This window comes from Choloepus didactylus, chromosome 6, assembly GCF_015220235.1.
Source record: "Choloepus didactylus isolate mChoDid1 chromosome 6, mChoDid1.pri, whole genome shotgun sequence".
In the NCBI taxonomy this organism is placed as follows: Eukaryota; Metazoa; Chordata; class Mammalia; order Pilosa; family Megalonychidae; genus Choloepus; species Choloepus didactylus.
Window position 1 is genome coordinate 64,762,797 of NC_051312.1, and position 20,128 is coordinate 64,782,924.

Genomic DNA, 20,128 nt, shown 5'->3' on the forward strand with positions numbered 1-20,128 from the left:
GTCTTTGGTTTTAGTTCTTTCTTCCTTTTTAAGGTAGGTATATAGAGCTATAAATTTCCCTCTCAGCACTGCCTTCACTGCATGCCATAGGTTTTGATATGTTGCATTTTCATTCATCTCCACATACTTAATGATTTCTCTTGCAGTTTCTTCTTTGACCCACTGATTGTTTGTGTTGTTCTCCTCCATATATTTGTGAAAGTTCTAGTTCCTTGGTGGTTATTGATTTCCAGCTTCATTCCATTATGAGCAGAGAAAGTGCTCTGAATAATTTCAGTGTTTTAAAAATTATTAAGACCTGTTTTGTGCCCTAGCATATGATCTTCCCTGGAGAATGTTCCATGAGCCCTTGAGAAGAATGTAATCCTGGTGTTTTGTGGTGCAACAATCTATATGTGTCTTTTAGGTCTAATTCATGTATCATATGGTTTAGGTTCTCTATTACCTTATGATCCTCTATATGGTTGTTCTATCTATAGAAGAAAGTGGTGTATTTAAGTCTCCACTGTTATTGTAGAAACATCTGTTGCTCCCTTCAGTTTTGCCATTGTTTGCTTCATGTACTTTGGAACTTCTTGATTGGGTGCATAAACATTTATGATTGTTATTTCTTCTTGGTGAATTGTCCTTTTTGTTAATATATTGTGTCCTTTCTTGCCTCTTATGACATCTTTGCATTTAAAATTTCTTTTGTCTGATATTAGTATAGCTACCCCTGCTTTCTTTTGGTTACTGCTTGCATGGAACATCTTTTTATATCCTTTCACTTTCAGCCTATTTGTATCCTTGGGTTTTAGAGGAATCTCTTGTAAATAGCATATAGATGGATTGTATTTTTAAATACATTCTGTTAATCTATGTCTTTTAATTGGGGAGCTTAATCTGTTAACATTCAGATTTATTATTGTAAAGGCAGTTCTTGATGCAACCATCCTTTCCTTTTGTTTTTATTTATCAGATCTATTTTTTCTCTATCTTTTTTCCTTCAACTTACCCTTACTAATATTCTTCAATTCTGTGCCATCCTCCAGACCTCTCTCTTTTTTTTTTTTTTCAGCCTACAGAATTCCCTTAAGATTTCTTACAGGGCAGGTCTCTTGTTAACAGATTCTCTAAGAATTTGTTTATCTGTGAAAATTTTAAACTCTCCCTCACTTTTGAAGGATAGCTTTGCTGGATAAAGAATTCTTGGCTGGCAACTTTTCCCTTTTGGAATCTTAAATACATCGTACCCCTGCCTTCTTGCCTCCATGATGCCTGTTGAGTAGTCAGCACTTAGTCTTAAGTGGCTCCACTTGTGTGTGGTGAATCATTTTTCTCTTGCTGCTTTCAGGACTCTCTCCTTCTCTTTAGCATTTGACAGTCTGATTACTATGTCTTGGAGTGGGTCTATTTGGATTTATTGTATTCGGAATTCATTACACTTCTTTGATTTGCATCTTTATGTCTTTTATAATGGTTGGGAAGTTGTCGCCAATTATCTCCTCAATAATATTCCTAGTCCTTTACTCTTCTCTTCTCCTTCTGGGACAGCAGTGTTTCTTATATTTGTATCTTTCATGTTGTCCATCATTTCCCTGAGATCCAATTCAAATTTTTCCATATATTTCACCATTTGTTCTTTTGTGTTCAAATTCAGTTGCTCCGTCCTCTAGTTTGCTTATTCTTTCTTCTGCCTCTTCAAATCTGCTGTTGTGTGTCTCTGGTATATTTTTTCCAGTATATTTTAAATTTGATCTACAGTACTTTCATTTCTGTAAGATCTGCTGTTTTCCTATGTATTCTTTCAAATTTTTCTTTCTGTTCACCTAGTGTCTTCTTTATATCCTTTGCATCTATAGCTAACCCACTGAAGTTCTTTAGGAGATTTGTTTGCACATCTTTGATTAGTTGTTCAAAATTCTGTGTTGCCTCTGGCTTTTTAATTTTTTCATTTGGCTTGGCCATATGGTCTTGCATTTTCCTGTGCCTTGTGATTTTTTTGTTGGTTTCTCAGCATTTGATTATCTTGATAAGGTTATTTTGAAAGTTGATTTCCCTCGTGTGCCGGTTTGAATGTATTATGTCCCCCAAATGCCGTTATCTTTGATGTAGTCTTGTGTGAGCAGACCTGTCAGTGCTAATTAGATTGTAATTCTTTGAGTGTTTCCATGGAGATGCACCCCACCCAACTGTGGGTGGTGACTCTGATTGGATAATTTCCATGGAGGTGTTGGCCTGCCCATTCAGGGTGGGTCTGAATTAAATTACTGGAGCACTATATAAACTCAGACAGAAGGAGCAAGCTTGCTATAGCCAAGAGGGACACTCTGAAGAATGCCCAGAATCTGAGAGAGGAACTGCAGTTTGAAGACAGCCGTTGAAAGCAGACCCTTGCTCCGGAGAAGCTGAGAGAGGACAAATACCCTAAGTGCAACTAAGAGTGACATTTTTGAAGAACTGCAGCCTAGAGAGGAATGTCCTGGGAGGAAGCCATTTTGAAACTAGAACTTTGGAGCAGACGCCAGCCACATGCCTTCCCAACTAACAGAGGTTCTCTGGACACCATTGGCCATCCCCCAGTGAAAGTACCCGATTGCTGATGTGTTACCTTGGATACTTTATGGCCTTAAGATTGTAAGTATGTAACCAGATAAATCCCCTTTATAAAAGCCAATCCATTTCTGGTGTTTTGCATTCCAGCAACATTAGCAAACTAGAACAGATTTTGGTACCAGAGAAGTGTGGTGCTGGTGCTGCTGAGTTTGCAAATACCAAATATGTTGGGGTGGTTTTTTAAATGGATAAGGGGAAGATTCTGGAAGAACTGTGAGGAGCTTGATAGAAAAGGCCTAAGCTGCTTTGAAGAGACTGTTTGTGGAAATATGGACTCTAAAGATACTTCTGATGAGGCCTTGAACAGAAATGATGAATGTGTTGTGAACTGGAAGAAAGGCAATCCTTGTTTTAAACTGGCAGAGAATTTGACAAAATTGAGTCCTGGTGTCAGATGGAAGAAAGAATTTGAAAGTGACAACCTAGGATACTTAGCTGAGGAGATCTCCAGACTATGTGTGGAGGCTCTACCCTGGCTTCTCTTTGTAGCTTACAATAAAATGCGAGAGGACAGAGATAAGCTGAGAAATGAACTCTTGGTTTCAAAGAAACCAGAAATTGATGGCCTGAAAAACTCTGGGCTTCCAGAGGGTGAAATCCCAGAAGCTACAGCCCAGCATGAGGATGTAACCAAACATAGAACCCAGCCACCATTTCAGTACAAGCCAAGAATGGAGAAAGAGTTAAGGAAAAAGGATTTGTGGAAAGTCCTATTGTCTGATGGCTTTGACCTCTTTGTGCTTCATGAGAAGCCAACAGAATTTTTGTGAGACCTTTATAAACAGAGATGCTGCCAGTCTGGACTGGAGGAGACAGACAAGGAACAAATTGAAGGAAAAATTTCTTCAAAGACAGAGCCATGGAGGTTGGGGAATGGAGTCAAGAGGTCTCGGGCTGGGAGAGCGGAGCAACCGACATGCATGGAAAGGGTGAGTTTGCCCTGGAGGTCGAGGGCAGGCCTTCTGCCTTGATGCTCAGGAAATGTTCTGCCACCCCTAGTCCCAAAGAGGGTGGAGCACATTCCCAGGGAATTGGGGAGAGCCTGGCTGCCACCACACTGTTCTAAAGAAGTTGAGTGTGCTGCCCCGATGTTTGAGGAGGGTAGGGCCAAGAAGGTGGTCTCCCCAATGTGTGGATATGTTGGAGAACTCATCCCAGCATTTGGAGAGGAAAGGGCTGCCCCAAAGGCCCTTAGGAAGGGTTAGACTCCCGCTCTCTCAAGCCCCAAGGAAGCAATGTTGTTCTGTAAATGCCTCTCAGACTTTGAAATCTAATGGAGTTTGTCCTGTGGGTTTTAGGAACTGTTTTGGTCCTGTTTACCCTGTTTTCCTTACTGTTTCTCCTTATAGCAATGGGAATGTTTATCCTATGACTGTCCCACCTTTGTATATTGGAAGCACGTAACTTGTTCTAAGTTCACAGATCCACAGCTAAGAGGAATTATGCCTTAGGACTGACCATGCCTGTAATTGATTTTGATAGGATCTTGTACTTAACTATTGTTACTGAAATGATTTAAGTTTCTGTGATATTGTTGTGGGATGAATGTATTTTGTATATGGAAAGATAATGTCATTTTGGGGTCCAGAGGGTGGAATGTGCTGGTTTGAATGTATTATGTCCCCCAAACACCATTATCTTTGATGTAGTCTTGTGTGGGCAGACCTATCAGTGTTAATTAGATTGTAATTCTTTGAGTGTTTCCAACTGTGGGTGATGACTTTGATTGGATAATTTCCATGGAGGTGTTGGCCTGCCCATTCAAGGTGGGTCTGAATTAAATTACTGGAGCACTATATAAACTCAGACAGAAGGAGCAAGCTTGCTATAGCCAAGAGGGACACTCTGAAGAACACCCAGAATCTGAGAGAGGAACTGCAGTTTGAAGACAGCTGTTGAAAGCAGACCCTTGCACTGGAGAAGCTGAGAGAGGACAAATACCCTAAGTGCAACTAAGAGTAACATTTTTGAAGAACTGCAGCCTAGAGAAGAACGTCCTGGCAGGAAGCCATTTTGAAACTAGGACTTTGGAGCAGACGCCAGCCACATGCCTTCCCAGCTAACAGAGGTTCTCTGGACACCATTGGCCATCCCCCAGTGAAACTACCCGGTTGCTGATGTGTTACCTTGGACACTTTATGGCCTTAAGACTGTAACTGTGTAACCAGATAAATCCCCTTTATAAAAGCAAGTCCATTTCTGGTGTTTTGCATTCCGGCAGCATTAGCAAACTAGAACACCTCAGTTGTCTAAGATTTTGTAGTTGCTTGGGTTTGCATTGAAGGTTTCCTTTGGCACTTGGTTTGTCAGTTATTCCCAGCCAAACCAACTCCAGGACTTCACACAGGCAGTGCAACCCTTTCTGGAAGGATGTTAGAGACTGGGCAGAAAATCAGTTTGCAGGAGTGCACTTTCCCTGTCTTCCCAGCACATGGCACTCTTGGGCCACCTCTTCCCCAGAACCCCACTTCTCCCTGACTGAGGTAGTCCACTGGGCAGGAACCCTACCAGGCAACACAGCAATCAAGGCTGCAGCTCTCCATGTGCGCTAGGAAGCAACCAGCTCTGGGGATGGGGCTGGGCACTGTGCACCTTGGCTGAGATCCCACTTGTGGGCACAATGGATCTGGTGATTCCCAGGCTCCCACGTGGAATGACCTTGGGCTGTGGGACTGAGAGTTTCAACTTCCCAGCCCACAGCCAGCCCAGGAGTGACCTGTTCTTCTCTGGCCTGCACAATCCAGGCTGACATGCACCTGTAGGCCTTGGCAGAGAGGTGGGGAAAAAGCTCCTGGCACTGCAGTGTGGCTCCCTCCCTTGTCCCCACCTCTCCACCTGTGCACAGAGTTAATGCTCTGGGCCTCTGTGGAGAAAGGATGGAGGCAGTGGGATGCAGTGTATTTCTCTCACCAGCCAATTGTCAGATTGGCTCTGTGTCCTTCAGTCTTCCCCAAACCAGGTGCCCATAGCAGATTGCCTCAGGGATGGGTGGTTGGCACTGGGCACCATAGCAAGGTCTCCAAGTGTGGATAAAATGAGTCTCCTGGATCCTGGGTTCCCATGCGGGAACTCCAGGCTGGGGGACTGAGAGGCATGATCTCCCCATGTGGCAGTGGAAGTGGAGGTGGCCTATCCTCTGCTGCCTGATCCATCTGGTGCTTAGCAGCCAGCCCCAGGCGTGGTCATGATTGACAGACTCACCCCAACCTTCCATTTGTTGTTTCTCTGCTTTTTCATCCAGGTCTTCCCCGTATAATGTAGAAGTCCGTCTCTGGTTACCCGAAACTTGGAACCACCTTCCTGCTTATTGTCTGCCTTTTCTGTAGTTGTTCCATGGTGGAGGAGTGGGTCTCTCTATCCTATTACATCATCTTCCTAGAAGTCTTGCAGTAGGGTTTTTTTCCTGTAGACCCCCACACACACTCTCACACACCTACACATTTCCATCTCATCTAGTAAGGGGCCAGGAAAGGAATAGTGTAATTAGGAAAATTACAAGACAAGAAAATATAGGGATTGGTCGTTGGTTGGGGGTGGGGGAGATAGGAAGGTACTAACACTGGAGAAATGTATCTATAAATTCAGGCATTCAACCTCTTTGCATTTTACAAAGTGTCTTGTCAAATGAGCTAAGTGTGAGAGCAAAGTAGCAAAACTAGCATTTGTTTTATGAAATGATTGTTGAGGTTCACATTTTACGGATGAAGCAACTAGAGATATTTGTTTTATTCATAGAATGGACTTAAATCCAGTAATTGAAAACTTTCACTTAAAATGAAATCTCTGTGATCAACTTGGTCCTAAATAAGTTATGTGTCTGTTTCTTTGTAAAACTGGGCTCATTTTTCCTGCTATCCCTCATGTTCTTTACTTTGGCAGTAAGGCAATCTCTGAGGGAAGCCAGGCCAGATCTTGTCTGGAGTGTATAGTGAAATCTTTAAATTATGAAGAAGATACAAAAAAAGAATAAGCAGGATCTCTCCATATGATTTTCTTTGTTTGCTTCTGTGTTTTTGTAAGTGAGCATGAGACTTAATCAGGGCTGGTGGTGTGTGTGCTATTCCATAGCATACAGCTGAGCTCCCAGTGTGTGTGCAGTGTTTAATTATTGAGTGTGATGATGTAGTAGCATTGCCAAGGACATTACTCATGCAACTTTAAGCTATTCTTTAAAAAGTGTTGGTTACACTAGCCACTGGGTTATTTGTATAAGTTTGACTTGGACAATTCCAGCTGAGTCTGACAGAGAAAGCAAAAAGGGAAGTAAGCTTGTAGAAGGGATACTCATTCTACAAAGTATTTTCATAATCCTAATCCTCACAATATCCTTGGGAGGTAAATGTTAATATATTTCCATTTTCTGTGCATAGTATTTATTTCACAAAATGAGATTTTATTGTTTTATAATCTGTTTCCTTCACTCAATGTATTTCACACAAAGCTGCAATTATTTGTCTCCTATATGAGGCTATGAACTCCCTGGAGTCACCAACTCTGCTTTATTTATGTTGGTGTTTCTAATGCTTAACACACTGCCTAGCACAAACAGGCATTCAGTAAATGATGAGTAACTATCATTTACTCTAGGAATTAGGATTCTTAGATAATTAGCCCACAGTCACCAAAATCTTTATTTTTTCTCCTTCTTTTAGCATTTCTCCCTCTTTCAATTTCTACCATGAAATGAGAAATACCATACACATGCTGTGTAGCAAGGTCAGACCATGTTGACTCTACATTCACATAAGTTGTTCTGGTCTGTATTCAGTTGATAATGCAGCTGTTATTTTAATAATTGTCTTAGTAAATATTTGCACAACAGGCGGCGTCAACTCATCTAAGTAACTTGGTGTTATTTGCCTGATACTTTAAATTACAGAGCTCCATTACTGAAGTCATTATATGTGGTTAAGAGGGAGTGGTACTGAGTGGTAAATGCCAGATTTTTGTTTGATGCTGGTCAAGTGGCCATGCTGCCTCATGTTATGCCATATGAAGGATATGGCATTTTTCTGGAGTTAAGACCTAAAAATACAAGAGTTTGGGGATTTAAATCATATAGCGTTTCTGTAAATAGCTTTTGGAAATTTGTGACCCATATTTTGGTCTTGGTTTATAGTGATAAGCTGCCTTTGGAAAGTGGAAAACATGCTGTCTTCTAAATTATCTCATTCGTTTTTCACGTAGACACTATTTTTATACTGACCATCTTTGTTCACAGATAGCTCTTCTTGGGAATTGTTATTTCAAGAGAGCGGTGAAGTGTTGGCAGTTGTGAAAACTTGTAAAACCTACAAAATTCTCTCTGATTTAAAATTCAGTGACATAAGTTGGCAAAATGAACTGGTGGGCCTAGGAAATGCAGTGTTAATTTCTCCTCTCCAAACCCAGAAGTACCTTGACCCTGACCATCTATGACCTATAAAGTAGGCTTATGAAATTTTACATTAAAGTGTAAGAGTATACTTCATAGTGGGTGTAGATTAAATATGAATCTGTAGAAACTTAGAATTGGTAGGGAGTTCAGAGGAGAATTGGTGTAGCAGTTCCTGAACACCAATCTATAGACAGTTGGCCAGGCTGGCAATCACGTGAGGCACTTTTTAAAAAAATAGAAACTCCTGGTCTTACCCAAGGAGATTTTAGTTTAATAGGTCTGGGGTTGGACACAGAAATCTGAATTTTATAAAAGATTTCTAAGTGATTATTTAATTAGCTGAGTTTTGGTAGAGCTTTCAATTCACAGTATTCTTTCTATAATATCCATGGCAAAGAGTCATTCAGTTTTAACTTTGACAACTCCAGCAACACATCATCTTCATTGTTTGAAGCAAGTTATTTCATTTCTTTTAAAGATTTGTCTTAGACTGAGTTAAAATCCATCACCTTGTAATTTCTACACTAGTATTTGTTCTTTCTTTTGGGAAGAGGATACAACTTTCATTGAGGACTTAACCATAGTATGCTCACTGTGCTTTGTTGCCTTGAAAAATATTAAATGAGATAGTTTTCTTAGCTACAAAAATGGAGTATTAGACTAGAACAGCAGTTATCAAGATGTGGTCTGGGGACCCCTGAGGCCTTTTCAGGGGGTCTGCAAAGTAAAAAGTATTTTCATAATAATATTAAGATGTTATTTGCATTTTTCACTCTGTCAACACTTGTACTGTTTTACTCACAGTTAAAAAAAAAAGTTTCACTTAAGTATGCTGTGGATGAAGCAGTGAAATTATTAATTTTATTAATTCTCGACTCTTGAGTACACCTCTTTTTAATACCCTGTATGATGAAATGGGAAGTACATGTAAAGCACTTGTGCTATATACTGAAGTGCAGTGGTTATCTTGAGGTAACTCAAGTGTGCAATTGTTTGAGTTGCAAACTTAACTAACCACTTTTTAAATAGAATACCATTTTTGCTTTAAAGAATGACTGACAAACAGTGGGTATTCTTACTTGGATACTTGGCAGATATGGTTGCAAAAATGAACAAAATGAGCCTGCCATTTCAAGAAAAGCAACTAATGCTGCCTGTTGTCAATACAATTTGAACTTTTGAGAGAAAATTAGTAGTTTGGAAAACTTGTACCCACCACTATGAGCATGACAGCTTCCCAATATTTAAAACCTTTTCTGATAAAATTGGTGGTGATCTTAACAAATTTGATTTTTAAAAATATTGTATAATTAACTATGTCAATGTTCTGAAGACCTCCATTGCTCAATGAACCATTATTTTCCAAAGGAACCGAAGTATGATGTTACAAAAGCATGCGTATTTAAAAGATCTACTTAAAGACTAGTGGATTTTAAAGTAACAGAATGCAAAAAGTTCATCGATGTTTAGGTTTTAGATTTCATATATGCAGTTAACCTTTGGGAAACTATTACTTGTCAAATTTTTTTGCAGTATCAAAGAATAACCACAATTATATGAAAAGGCTATTAAAACAATCTGCCTCTTTCCAACTATATATCTATGTGAAGATAGATGTTTTTCACATACTTCCACCGAAAACCAACATATCATGATTGATATGAAGCACCTATGAAAATCCAGTTGTCTTCTATTAAACCAGCCATTTAAAAGATTTTTAAATATAAAACAATGCCAATCTTATTTTTTTTTTATTTTGGAAAATAGGCTTGCATTTCATAGATTACATATTATTATGTAATATGATTATTGTTGCTATTTTACATGAACTAATAACAATTTAGCATTTTTCTCAGTTTTAGTTTCTAATATGTTAAATATTGAGAATATAATAATTTTTTGGGACTTTCAATAATTTTTAGTAATGTAAAAGAGTCCTGAGATCAAAGAGAAAGAACCACTGGACTAGATGATCTCTGAAGTTTATTCCAACTATCCATCTTTAGAACATTCAACCATTCTAAAGTAACATGTTTCCCATAAAGTTTCTTAGCTATTCTCCTCTAAATGCTTGTTTATGACCCTTTTAAAGTGTGACTCTCAATATCAAAATAACTGTGAAAATATAGTTGCAGCAGCATAGCATACATAAATTACTAGGAGTGGGCTTCAAAGTAACTCTCTTTGGAGATCTTTAAGAATAGGGGATATTCCTATTTCTTTGAGGAAATAGGTTCTTCTTCCAGGAAAGCAGGGTATTGGAGTAGACAGCATCTTAAGTTGTCTTCATTGGCACTTCAGAATTACTATTAGCTTTTCCCTTAGAAGGTCTAAATATCAATTACTGAACTCTCATTTTTTTCTTCACTGTTGCGGTGTTCTTAATTATTAGCAATTGCATTTTTGGGGGGCATTAACTTAGTATTAGTTCCTTTGAAAGTTGAATGTCATGTTTCATTTTTTATACTTAATTCAAATTCTGCATAATTAATATAATTTTAAAGGAGAAAAGGAAAGCTAACAATTATGGAGTTTAAGAAACATGCCTTTAGTTTAGTAAAGATATAGCCAGAAAAAGTGATAATAGTATTAATAATAGTATTTTACTCTTGATAGCTTTCCAAAAGTTAGTTGAGAAAATAAATACTGTGAAGCCCATTGTTTCATCTCAGTGACTCATTATGTATAAATTTATTAAGTCAATGAATCAATAAAATTTTAAAAAGTTATTTAATTCTGGTCTTGAGTTTGAAGCATGTGATGCTATAATTAATTTGAAGGTGGAAATTGTTTGTTACAGGTGCTTTTAGAAGCACTTCAGTTCTTTAAAAAAATTTCCTGGAATCTTTGATTCTCATGATTGGAAGGTCATCTAATCCAACCACTCATTTGATTCTTGAATCTTCTTGCTAAATCAAATTTAAAAAAAGGAGAGAGATAAAAAAAGAAATGAGTGTGGTTTAAAAGCAGGGCTTTAGGCAGGATTTAAAACTTCAGCTTGAAAGCTTTTAAGTCTAATTATAAGGGAAGGTGGCAGTGTTTTTATTTGCTGTTTACCTTTGATCCATTACCTATTTTTGGTAGAGTGGGGCATGCTTTTGTGAAAATGTTTATAGCTGCTTCATTTGATGTCAAGATACTTGTTTGAATTTGCCCTGTAAAACACTAATATTAATATTTGGCTTTTGCTGCAGACAAATAGCAAGTTACTGTAGATTTGGGTGACTTCTTTTGAATGTATCGTAAGTGATACACTGGATTTTAGCAGTAGCTTTATTATTTTGGGACAAATTATACATATTAAATATAAAAATTTTAAATAACACCAACCCATAAGAATAAGAAAGTAAAAATAAAACTGTATCTCACTGCCCACTGTTAACATTTTTGTTAAATTGTACTTCTCTTTGTGTAGCATTCATGTGTATATAAATACACGTAAGATAAATAAATTGATTTTCTATAAATTTATTGGTATATATTATACCTGCTGTATTTTTTTACTCAACAATATATCATGGCCATTATATTACGTCAATAAATATAGATTTATATCATGGTTTTCAGTGGTTACAGCGTGATGTTATATGTAGGTACTATAATTTACTTACCCAGTCAGTAGGTTATTTCTAATTTTTGTTTATTATAAAAATGCTGTAATGAACATTATCATATGTGTATCTTTCAACAGTTTTGTGATTAGTTCTTTAGGATAATTCTTGGAAGTAGCATTTCAGACTCAAAGGGCATGGACATTAAACCTTTTAACATATACTTTCAAATTGCTGTTCAGAAAAGTTGTTCCCAATTTATAATTCCATCAGTTGCTTATTTTTCCACACCCTCACCAATGCTAGTTTTTGTCCATTTATAAAATACTTTTTTCCATATTGTAGGTGAAAATGGTGTTGTTTTAATTTTCATTTATTTTATTATTAGTGAGATTATACATATTTTTGTTATTAGACATATATATTTCTTCCTGTGAACATTTCCTCTTTATATTCCTTGTCCACTTTTATATTGAAGTGTTTGTAACAATGTGCTTTTTATTTAGTAAACTAAGGATGGTGGCCAAATAGCATGGGGCATATCACCACCATGGTCAGATGTAATGTGGACTGGTTTGGATTATTAATTATTTGCAAGCCTCAAGACAAAAGGTTATGTCTTCTTTACCTTTGTGTTCTCACTTTCCAGTGCAAACCTAACCCATGGTCACTACTTGCTGAATGAGTGAAAGAATGAAAAAATGAAGGAATAGGACAATCCATGCGTGATTGGGTGTTCTAAGGATTTGTTTACTAAACAAACTCGTTTTCCAGAACAGATTTTGATTTGCTTTGGCATTTTCCTTTTCTGTCTTCTCAGGAGCCTTCAGGACCAAAGTAGCTGTTTTTAGTTTTGGAGCTGTCTTCCACAGCCTTAACTCGTCTATTTCTTACAGGACTAATTTACTTCAAATTGTGTTTGTATTAATTCTTAACTCTTTGCCCATCATAAAACATTGCCTTATTATTTGTAATTTCTCTGAGGATGTATACATTAAATTCTTGTTTCTCTTTTTTAGCAATGAATTCTGTGATCTTAGGAACTTGTTCTTGATTAATCATTTGCTTCAAAGTATACCAATAGTGTATCAGTTGATAATGAGATTCAGGGTTGCTTTTAACATACATAACAAGATGGCATTGATATGACAAATGAGATTTATTGGCTTTGTATTGGTGTATATTAAAATATTATTTGCCCTGAATATCAGAACCTGATGTTCCAAATTAAAGATATCTTCAGACTTAAATATTTGAAATCTGAGAGCCCAATGATTAGAAAAAAATAGCTATATGCCAGCCACAGTATTTTCCAGATGAATTTTATTTTTCCCACATTGTTTAAATGCAAATGAAGGTATGGGATATATCATACATATTACAGGATTCCAATTCATGCTTTTCAGAGAGTATTTGCCAGAAAGAAAAGGTGTGATTTAAAAAAAATGGATACTCAAAAATACCTTTTATGCTTCCTGTTTTTCTAATCATATTTTTTTATTGTGGAATATAACATATATACATAGAAGTGATAATTTTCCAAGTGCAATTTAACAAGAAGTTAGAGAGCAAATTTCAAAGAATATTATGGGTTACAGTTCCATAGTGCAGTTGTTTGCTTATTGTGAAATATAACATATACACAAAAAGATAATATCTTTCAAAGTATGATTTAAGAAGTAGTTATACAGGAAATTTCCAAAGTTGTTATGAGTTAGAGTATCTTAGTTTCAGTTATTTCCTTATTGTGAAATGTAACATATATACAAAAAAAGGTGATAGTTTCAAATTACAATATAACAAGTAGCTATAGAACAAATTTCAAAGAATGACATGGGTTTCAGCTCCACTATTTCAATTCTTTCCTTCTACTTATTCTAATACCCTAGCGACTAAGAAAAAGAAAATTATATAGAGATTCAATATTTTCAAGTTCCATTTTGACTGTTGCTACCCCTTCCTCTAGTTTAATCACTTTTCTGATCCTCAGGGATGAGTAGGCAGTGACCACCCTAACTTGTTCATGTTGAAAGGTGTGTTGACTTTATGAGAAAAGGGGATGCATCTTGTTGATGTTCTTGAAGAGGCTATTCCCTCTGGGTTTTGGGACTAAGCTGGCATAGAAGTTCTCTGGAGTATTTTAACATAGTGAGTGAAACTTTTATAGAGTCTCAGATAGAGATCCGGGTATTCTTTAGGGTTTTCAGGACTACATTTGACTTGGGCTTATCATACTGTGGTCATTTGGCATATATGGGTGAAGTTTACATAGGAGTAACCTCCAGCAACTCTATATGAAATGTCTTATCAACTAAAACCTTATTATGTTGCCTTTCTTTCCCTCTTTTGGTCAAAAAGGCATTCTCAATTCCTCAGTGCCAGGGTCAGGCTTATTCCCGGAATCCGTGTTCCACTTCTCCAGGAAGACTCATTCATTTGGTGGGGTCCTGTCCCATGTCAGGGGCAGGGGTCACAGGTTTTGAATATACAGTCTTTCGCTGTAGAAATATTCTGTGGGGGAACTTCTTTACAAAGAATTATAATTTATAATTTAGTACAGGATAAAATATGAGAATAGCTTATATTAGAACTAGTAATCTTTGTTATTTTTGACTAGTACGCTTAGTGTGTCCAGGGTTGTGTGATGTCCCAGGTAAAATTGTTCTCTTGGAACCCAAAACATCAGAAAGCCATGAGGAAGAAATGTGTGTAATATCAAAAATCAGTCATGGAGCTATCATCCCCTGGCCAAACTCTCCTATACCTCCAGCACTTGTGGAAGTTACAGAATTACATACAGAGTTGCTGGAAACTGGTCAAACTGAAGTGGGGAAGGCCTGAGGCACCATTCCCTACAAAGAGAGGAAGGTCTGGTAAAGAGCTCTAGTGAGTGCATTAGCCATAGATACTTAAAGCTGTCCAAATGCCCAGGTACTTATTATGAATCCAGACTACAAAGACAACAAATCATCCTGGTCATTTAGACAAAAGCAAATTTTAGGGGTTGGGCAAGGGCTGAGTTAGATATTTATTTCATATCTCAGCTTAATTTCAGATACTGATTCCTGATCTATTAATATATAGCTATTTGAGCTATAATTACAAAGTTGGGAGTAGTGGTTCTTACAAATGCTGTTGATGAAGATCCATTTGTTTACAGAATGAATTTTATTTGAATCTAGTTAGCTGTAACTACCCTAGAGGTAGTTACCCTAGAGGTGAACTTGCTATATTTTAAAAATGCAGATTGAATCAGACCAATCCCCAGGGCCTAGGAAAGGTTCTCACCTAAATAAGGGGTCTAAGCTCCATTATTATTTTCAGTTGAACACTACCCATAGCCATCCTCACATTTTGGAAAGAATACGGCCTCTGCTACAAAATTTCTTTGTTTTCATGGAACTAAAATTGTGCTGTACTTAGACCAAACAATACAAATAAACTACTGAACTAGCTTCTAATGCTTGGGGGTTCTGGAGAGGGGAAACCATAGATATTTAGAGGCATAAAGTAACTCATGTGCTAGTTAAAACTTTTTATAAGGCTAGCTTTGTGTGCTTTAATTGCATCTGTTACCTCTTCACCTACAACTAAAGTTTTTGCAAATGAAAGAATTTTGGATTGAATTGTGGTTTATACAGAATGCATTGAATGTAGCTTAAGCTGCTAAATGGGTTGCACACTTCAGGTAGAACAAAAATGACATCCTTTCTTATTTCATTTATCATACCTACAAGGTATTTCTGTTGAACACACTGAAGATATTCTCTTTGAAACACATTCATTTAACTGGCAGATATAAATTAAACATGTGTTTCAAATTTAATTTCTCAGCCTTTATGTTTAAAAATTTTTCCCTTTGTTGTTACTTATTCATATTTTTAAACACCTACTTTGCTACTGACAACTTCTTTGTTAAAGCCTTCATGGATGGACATGTTATATTCTTAGATAAATGAAATAATTGTTTATTTTGGTATTATCATCTTATAAAAATTCTTGGAGTAGATGGGGATAACTGTCTGAGTTGAAAATAGTATAATTTATAGACAGCATATAGTTCTTTAATAAAGCATACAAGTACAATTTATTTATCCTTTTTCATTTTGTTTTCTGTCTAAATTTTCAGATCATTTTCATGAATTCAAAGGCAATTTACCAGTGATTTCTGGGAGCTGGGGCTGATTTTTTGTGCATATTTGTAAGTATTGGTTTATTTACTACTATTCTCATCAAGTAATGAAGCAGTTACAGTTTTTAAACAAGTTCTTACCTTCTTTTGTGTGTGATTGTTTATTAGTTTTTTTGTAAGTGCTTTACTCAATCTATTGTAAGTATTTGGAGAGTGAAAATAAATGTAAAGTTCTTGTACTTCATAGAAGATTTCTGTTTACTTGGGAGGAGTATTTAAAAAAAAACAGATTCTGAAAAAAAGTTCAGTTTGTTGTGATTTCCAGTGAACTAACCCATTACAGTAATCTGAAAGAATAAATAATATCTTACTTTTGGGAGATCGGGCTCAACTGTAGGAAGGGGCTACCTTAAAGATTCCAGTCTATATACACATGAATAATTTACCATGATAACTTCTTACATTCTTCTGTTGTCTTGATTTGAAAAGTGCTATGTGCCTGTGATCATAGAAAAGATGTGCGATAATTTGGAATTCAACGAACTGTCAGTACATGAGGAGATTATGTAGTAAGGAACTAAAGACTTATTTTGTGAGTCTCATTTAGTGAGATTTTGATTAATGTATATCAAAATCAAGGTATTCCTGCCTTCTTCACTATCCCCAAAACATTATATTATATTATTTTATATTTATTGTATTGTATTATATTATATTATGTTATGTTATTTTTTTAAATGGTATTTTGGACAATAAAGGTAATTTTCTCAGGGAAGAAGGTAAATTTCAAGAAAAAAATTGAACTTTAATAATCTAGCAAAGTACTTTAAATTAATTGATATATATTTATTAATATAGAAATAGTTTAGAGTATGTGCCAGATATTTGAAAAAATCTGTGTGAGGATAAGCCCACATTTGGGTAACTTGTTTTAAAATGTATTTAAATGTGCACATTGTTATGAACTGTTGGCATTGAAAGGGCTCATTGATCACAGCAAAAAAATAGAAAACTTGACCTCTGTTAATATCTTCTACAAAGCAGTGTTAGTGAATATACTTCTAGAAAAGTATTTGAGAAAAATAATGTTGTAAACTAGAGTTTAAGTGATTTAGTGTTTAAGCGGAGAGCAGTGCAAATAGCCAGCTTTTACCTTTTTGTAGTAGTAGTATTGATTAGGGCAGGCATTTTGAACCAATTTTTTTAAGATATGCATGTTTAATATAGTTTAATATATTTTGTGCATTTTTAATGCTTTAAGAATAAATGAATCTAATGTTATTTTTATGAAACTATATGAATTTACATTTTATTTTTTGAGGACTTAATTCTTATGTAAAACACAAATTTGTCTAACCTGTGTGGTTTGTTTGAATTAAATATAAGGTTTTAATTTGTCCAAGGTATTATGGTGACGATTAGGAGGCAAAGAAGATGGAGAAGTAAATGTAAAGTATCTTTGAAGGGATCTTCGTGAAAATGGATGATTCTAAGGATCTGGTCTTGTCCTGTCAGAAATCTGAGTAAAGGGAAATTGTTTTGTGCTGTCCCAATCTTATCTCAGTTGTTCTTAGTTCTCTCTTTTGCTTCCTTCCTTCCTTCCCTCATATCATTCAGTCATTCCTTTTAGTAAGTAAGTTTTTAGGATGATTATAATTTTTATATAACAAATACAAGATAATTACCAGCATTTCAACCAAGATGGCCTTCATTCAAATATGGTTTACATTTCTCATCGCCCAAAGGCTCTGTTTTCTGAATTTGTCACTTCTTTTCCCCTACCAAGTAACATATAACTAGCTTTGAATGGAAGTGATCCAATTAGCTGAGATTTTTCTTCTGATTTAATAAAGTATGAGGTTAAAAATAGAAGAAGGGGTACTGTATAGTTTTCATATGGTTATTTCTGGAATTCAACTTAAAAAACAAAACAAAAACACAACCTCAGGTCAGTTTTTGTTTGGTTAGGTAGGCAGAAGTTAAGTCATTCATATAGGCCTAAAGCAGTTACTTTCTAGTCCTAAGAATGTCTATGGGGAGTTTAGGGCAAGGACTGTCTCGAGTTTAATCAGGGACATCTCTAGTTTGATCAGGGACATCTCCTGACTACAAAATCTTCTTTTAAAAGAAATATAATGGGATACTATGATGAAGGTAAATCATATGAAATCAGCAAAGGGTCTGGAATGCTTGGGTTCCCACTTCTGTCAATGCTTGCAGAAAGTACCCACTACTTACACTGAATGTTGAAGTCCCTAAAACAATAGAAATATTTATTTAGTCTGGCCTAAGAACAAGCAATTGGGATCAGTGGCAATGGCTTCTTTTGGAAACTTTTAATTTCCATGTCCTGAAACTGCTTATTTGCTGCATGATCTAAGGCAGAAAGTTATACCTCATGGCTACGGGAAGGTTTCTCAGTAAGATGTACAGAAGCCAGTCTGTGAGATAAGGAAGGTGGGATATTATTTTGCACATCCATAATGAATGGACCACACCAAAGGTGTGTGAGAACCGATTAGAATCTTACCTACTCACATCTACTACCCAGGTCAGAATTGGAAAACACTGTGAAGGACACTTGTTACCTTTTCAGAGCCTGCATCTTATTACTATTATTATTTTTTTTTTTGCCCTCAAAAAAAATTAAAACTACCCTTCTGTTTCTCCAAAGTAGGCATTGTATAAAAAGACTTTGTTTTGCATGTTTATATTCTACACTTCATTTTTATCTTTAATGAAAAATTAATTATGTAATTTTGATCATTCAGTTTTACCTAGGGAATAAATGATTGGTTAAGGAAAAAAAAAAAAACAACATAGTTCATTAGATAACCTGCTTTTTCAGGTTGCCCAAGCTTTTTTATTTGATAATTACTTCCTTTTTATAAAATTCTGTCTCTGTTCATGGTCTCTAATAACAGCCTTTTCCCTGAGGTCTCTGCCAAGTTATTTGGTTGTCTGATACCGAAAGTGATTGTTGCTTAATCCCCCATGTTTGAGGCAATAATAATAATATATCTTAATAATCGTAACACATGATTTTGTAGACATTACTTGACTGAATTTCATAAAAATTCTCTGATTGAGTAGGAATTTTATTCATTTTTGTGCATGATAGAGGGACTCAAACCTAGAGATCCTTGGTGCAAATTCAGTGCTCTTTCCATGACACCAAGCTATCCTCTCTCAGAGAGGATTTTAGCCCTCTTTCTGGTGTTGTTTTGATCACTATCTCAGTCTTCACTTGGTTGCTGTATGAAACAAATTTTGAAAGGTTGAGATAGAATCAATCAGGGAGGAGAATGTAGAGAGCCCTCTGCCACTTCATTTCCTCATGTTCCTAAGCCATTTGCTACTCTCTGATATTTTCCTATACCCCTATTCCAAAACTGCCACATGTCATGCTTCAGCTGAAGTTTTTTGAATTGCATAGATTTTTAGGAAACAAACAAAAAGAATCGCAAATTAATGTCTTTGTGGTATTTTTAAATGTTAGGGGATCTTTTCAAATTAAGTATAGTCCAGACCAAAGCTCTGTTACTGAGAATATCTGTGATTTTAGAGACAAGTAGATCTAAGTGCATTATCTTTAAAAAATATTATTCCAGGCTAATCTTGACATAGAGCAGGTAAATAAAAAAGATGAGCTGTGAAAATCCACAAATAGGGCTTGAATGCCATTTTCCATGACAACGGGAGCTGCCCCACGAAAGCATTAATGCTGGGAATGTAAGGAATTTAAAATTATGCCTTCTCAGTTTTATAGTTGTGTGCTCATGTTAATTAGAGATATACTGACATTTGAAGCATCTACATTAATACACACAGCTACTATACATGTGTGAACTATGGCCAGAAATCTACTTTAATTGAAAGCAGTTTGCTAATCTGACTGTGTAAATCCATTACATTTTAAGCTTTTTAAGTTTTATGTACTAGTGCCCTTAGATACTTATTCTTTCTGTTCTATGCACTTTGTGTTTCTATTTTATACTTAAAAGGACAGTTAGGCCTATTTTTAATTTCCCAGTGATGTTTTAGACAAAAATATTGATGGAATTTTGAGAAAAAGTTTTTAATAGTGTTCTTTATTTGCTGTAGTTTTGAATTTCTTTCCCTCTCTAACTTTCTTAATTATTAGTTTTTCTTGCAAACCTTTAAAAAGCTAACTACTCAAACAAGGTAGGATTTAAGTTTTTGACATTTGTTTCACTGGCTACATGTAAGCACAAAAAAGTTACTCTTCATGGTCACACTATGGTTTTATCCAGAAAAGCCCAATATTAGATAGCTTGGTGGGATGAACAGTGAAGAAAACTTCTGGTTTTTCCAGTATAGCTGGGTTTCAGCTTTTCTGTCTTGATGTCAACCCACGTATCTTAATTTTTGGTTTGCAAATATATCCACAATAGCTTGATGCCTTTTTGAGGTCATCTTTAGTCCTAGTATTAAAGTAAGACCTTACATCTA

General features: G+C 36.0%; 1 protein-coding gene across 1 annotated transcript in view; it reads left to right on the forward strand.

Moving 5' to 3' along the window:
* Nucleotides 1-20,128, forward strand: part of SOX6 (SRY-box transcription factor 6) — a 652,380-nt gene that overhangs the window by 124,960 nt on the left and 507,292 nt on the right. Inside the window, exon 2 of the mRNA XM_037839347.1 lies at nucleotides 15,653-15,724. The gene's annotated coding sequence lies outside the window, so the exon portion shown is untranslated. The remainder of the gene's footprint in view (nucleotides 1-15,652; nucleotides 15,725-20,128) is intronic.